Source organism: Sceloporus occidentalis, unplaced genomic scaffold, assembly GCF_023333645.1.
Source record: "Sceloporus occidentalis isolate IW3139 unplaced genomic scaffold, rSceOcc1.0.p SCAF_6, whole genome shotgun sequence".
In the NCBI taxonomy this organism is placed as follows: domain Eukaryota; kingdom Metazoa; phylum Chordata; class Lepidosauria; order Squamata; family Phrynosomatidae; genus Sceloporus; species Sceloporus occidentalis.
Window position 1 is genome coordinate 54,734,341 of NW_028316986.1, and position 4,763 is coordinate 54,739,103.

The following is a 4,763-nucleotide window of genomic DNA, read 5'->3' on the forward strand; positions in this document are numbered from 1 at the left end:
TATATGTCTGTGGGGGGATCTTTATGTGGCCGGGTTCTATTCCAGGAAGGCCTGCCAGAAGAGACCCATCTTGACAGCTTTCTTGAAGCTCTCTAGGTTGGTAATTTGATGGATCTCATCCGGCAGTCCATTCCATAAAGTGGGAATGATCACAGAAAAAGTCCTCTGGGAGGTCGCCGTCAATCTGGTCTTTGTGGACTGCAACAAATTCCTCCCAGAGGATCTGAGTGCATGGGGCAGATTATATGGAAGGAGGCGATCCCTTAAGTAGGTTGGGCCCAAGCCATGGAGGGTTTTAAAAGTAATGACCAACACCTTGTACTGTGCCCAGAAATGAATAGGCAGCCAGTGGAGTGATTTCAATATTGGTGTAATATGGTCACTCCTAGTTGTTCCTGTAATCAATCTGGCTGCCATATTCTGTACCAGTTGAAGTTTCCGGACTAGGCACAAGGGTAGCCCCATGTAGAGCGCATTGCAAAAATCAAGTCTTGAGGTTATCAGTCCATGTACTACAATTTCGAGGTCACCCGGCTCCAGGAAAGGGTGCAGCTGATGTATCAGCCGGAGCTGATAACAGGCACTCTTGACCGTTGCAGTCACCTGATTTCTCATCTGAAGCGACGAGTCGAGAAGCACCCCTAAGCGGCGAACACTTTGAGGGGAGCATGAACACCTCTAGGACTGGAAGTTGCGGCCCGATACCTGGTTTGGGGGCCCCTACCGTAAGTACTTTTGTTTTGTATGGATTCAGCTTGAGCTTGTTTTCCCTCATCCAGTCCATTACTGCTGCAAGACATTGATTGAGGGGAGAAATGCCATCTGGCATCATTGCTGATGACTGAGACATGGAGAAGTATATTTGGGTGTCATCAGCATACTGATAACACCCTACTCCATGTCTATGGATGATTTTTCCCAGCGGTTTCATATAGATGTTGAATAACATTGCGGACAGGATGGCACCCTGAGGGACGCCACAATTAAGCTCTGTTTTTGAAGAGCAACTCTGATTTTGAAGAGCAAAAACTGAGCATCACCCTCTGGAATCTACCTGAGAGGAAGGAATGGAACCACTGCAAGGCAGTGCCTCCAATTCCTAGCTCTCTCAGGCGTTCCAAGAGGATATCATAGTCTATTGTGTCAAATGACGCTGAGAGGTCTAATAGCACCAGCAGGGTCATGCTTCCTCTGTCAATGTTTAGACAAAGGTCATCAGTTAAGGTGACCATGGCAGTCTCCACCTCATATCCTATCCTGAAGTCAGTTTGAAATGGATCTAGAAAATCGACTTCATCCAAGACCACTTGGAGCTGAAGAGTGACAGCCCTTTCGATCACCTTCAAAAATGGCAGATGGGAAACAGGCCTATAATTTTTCATGTCCAGGGGGTCTAACAACCCCTTCCTTGGTACATAACCTTCCCTAAGGGATGCATTGATGACACGTCTAAGAAATGCCATCAAGGCATCACCCCCCTGGATGGCCAGCCATGATGGGCAGGGGTCGAGAGGGCATGTTGCCTTCTCACCTTTGCAAGGATCTTGTCCACATCATTAGTACTCACAAGCTCAAATTGATCCAGTCTAGTCTCATAAACCGATTGACTGGACACCTCATAAGTTGATTTTACCTAAACATTGGCATCCAGGTGGGCTCTTATCTGAGAGATTTTACCTGCAAGGTAGTTGTTAAATGCATCACAGCAGACTGTTGTCGGGTTAAGTAGAGGGTTCTGGGGGGATGGCATCACCGTCAGTTCCCTCACCATTCTAAACAGTTCTACCGGATGAGACTTTGCAGATGCAATGTGAACAGACAAGAAGGATCTCCTCATTTTTATTGCCTCTCTATGAGAATAAAGAACTTTCTTATGACGAGTGCTGTAAGCTAAGAGTCCAGTTGAGCGCCATTTGTGCTCTAGTTGTTGTGCCTCCCATTTCATATTCTTCAGCTCTCTGGTATACTAGGGCTTTCGATTCAAAGCAGGTGGGAAAGGACGCTTGGGAGCGATTGTGTCGATAGCCCTGGCAAGATTGGTGTTCCATGTGTTCACCAGAGCTTTGACAGAATCACTGGCATTATCAACCAACAAACCCTCTAGGGCTTTCTGGAATCCAATTGGTTCCATTAGCCTTCTAGGGCGGACCATTATAATAGGTCCTCCACCCCCAGGGAGACAGACAGTGGCTCTCAGTTCAGTCCTGACCAGGAAATGATCCGTCCATGACAGTGCAGAGGTATTAACTACCTCTGCCCACAGATATTCCTGTTCCGTACAGAAGGCCACATCAAAAGTATAACCCGCAGAATGTGTTGGCCCGGTAACCAATTGGGAGGGGCCCATGGCTGTCATGGCTTCCATGAACTCCCGAGCCACACCTGTTAAACTGGTATTATTTAGGAACCCATGGCTAGAGAAATGGTAACGGTAGTGTGGGATCTATTTTAGTGCTAGGAAGGCTGGCAAACTAAACAATAGGTTGTCCAGAGAAGGACTGGAAGCTAGAATGGGACCAGGAGACTGAAGAGAGAAAAATTAAGAACATATAGGTTAGCATGTATTGCATTTTTTCAGCACTTAAGGCATCACTCTCTTTTTCTTTGGTTTGTTTCTGTTAGTATGAACTTATGTGCCTCATTTTCAAAGAGAGAACTTGTGAAAGCAAATGTAGTCAGATTTGGTCTAGAATTAATGGTTGGAATCTTGTATACTTAACAACGTAAATTCTCCTGGCCCAATCCTGACAGAAACATAATTCACTCATGCTCCCACCACTGACAGAACATATCTCTATCTCCCCATGCAGTGGCTGCCCAGTAAGGTAGATTTTGGGGAGGAATTACAATCAGCAAATTACACTGAGCCCACTATAGGTTGGGGGTGGGGGAGGAGTAGCCATCCACGGATTGGAGCTCTTGCAGATCTCCCTGTCCAATGGTGGTGTGCACAAGCCCATTGGCTAATATGGGCTTGTGTTCCCATGGTTTTTCTCTTCCATGGGGAGGCCCAGAACCAACCCCCATGGATGGGAAGGATCCACCGTAGCGTCACAATCATGATTAAATGGGAGTCATGAATACAAAACAGTTACAGATGAGAAAATCTAGGTAACTGATTCATATTCACTATCGCTATTTAATCACAATTTTGACATTATTACCACAACCATAACTCCCTCCAAGCCTACTTTACCAGGCATCAACTGCATGGGAAGGAGGTCCTTTCTGTTGGCAACTGGAGCATGGATGAATAATGTTCCTGTCATGTTTGGGAGGGTCAGGCCAGGAAAGTAAGTAGCTGATACAAGACTCCAGCCATCATCTACATTCAAAGTTTTTAACCAGACTGATCTCCTTGCCCCCACGGCTTGCGACAATAGTTATGTCCATGAAGATGACAGAATCTCAGGTAGCATCAGTAAAACAATGCAAAGATGTATACATTTTCCACCAAATTATGTTGTAATGCTTAACCATCAAGGTCCTAATTGTTTAAATTAACTTTCATCCAGGTCATGGAATCTCTAGCAGCAATGGGAGCAATAGACAAAGCAGTAATTTTAATGCAGAAGCCAGATGCATTCTTTTTAATGTTGTATTAGCACTTTTTTCATTTGCATCATTTAAAGATAGGGTGAGGAAAGCATTGACTGTGGGCTGCATGTAGCCCCCAAATGCCATTTTTGCAGCTCCTGAAACCTACACCGGTCCTCTAAAGCCCTCAAACTTGGCATTTTTTTGTGGGGGCCTCAAACAGTTGTGGCCCTCAAACAGTTGCTGACCCCCGCTTTAAAGGAGTGTTACTCTCTGTTTGGGGGGGGGCAGTCAATGTTGTGATTGAATCATCCATCAGAAGCATGTGGGGAGCATCATTTTAAGAACAAGAGTTTAAATTTTTTTACCAAAATTAATAGTTCTCCTACTGTGAATCAGAGGGATTTATAACCCAGGTTATGTCCCCACTAAAGAAGGAAATGCACTATTCCAGTTACAGAAGGAGGTGGGAGGGCAGAAAATTTTGTTTTCTCAGCTTCTATGACAAACCACACTTCTCCATTTCTTGGGGGGGGGGGTTGTTGATTTTGGGGCTCTTTTTTCTCCTTTATAGAAAAAAAAGTTTAAAAGTCTCAGTTTCGATATTGTGCTGTCTTCAAACTTTAAAAATATGGCAGATGGGGAAGGAAGGGAAACATCAGAAGGGTTCTTTGGGGTCCTGATATTTGGTGGCATTTTCCTTAGTGAAGTTTTTTTAAAGTGGGTTTGAAAGACCTTCTTCCTACCCAAACACTGCAAATAGACTGAAACTGCTCAGAAGAGGAATTCAAGTGAGGGGCACCTTATCTACACCCCAAAACACCTGAACATCTTGAGGGAGAGAGGCCTGTCTGGAAGAAGACGAGCCCTCCCTTCATCCATCATCTTGAGGGAGAGAGAGGCAGGCTAGCTCCAAGAAGCCAAGCTCTCCCTCCAGTCCATCTCCCTTGGTCCAGGCCTTGGAGGTAGAGAAGACTGCTGGCCCTCAACCCCTTCCCCACCACCACTCCCTTCTCCTTTTGTGTCGTGTCTTTTTAGATTGTAAGCCTGAGGGCAGGGAACTGTCTAATGAAAAAGACTGTATGTACAGCGCTGTGTAAATTTACAGCGCTTTCTAAATAAAGGTTAATAACAACAACAACAACAACATGTCAAATTAACATACATTGGAATTGGATGTTTGTACCAGAAAGTGCAGCAGAACACTAGCAGTTGAGGAGGTTTTT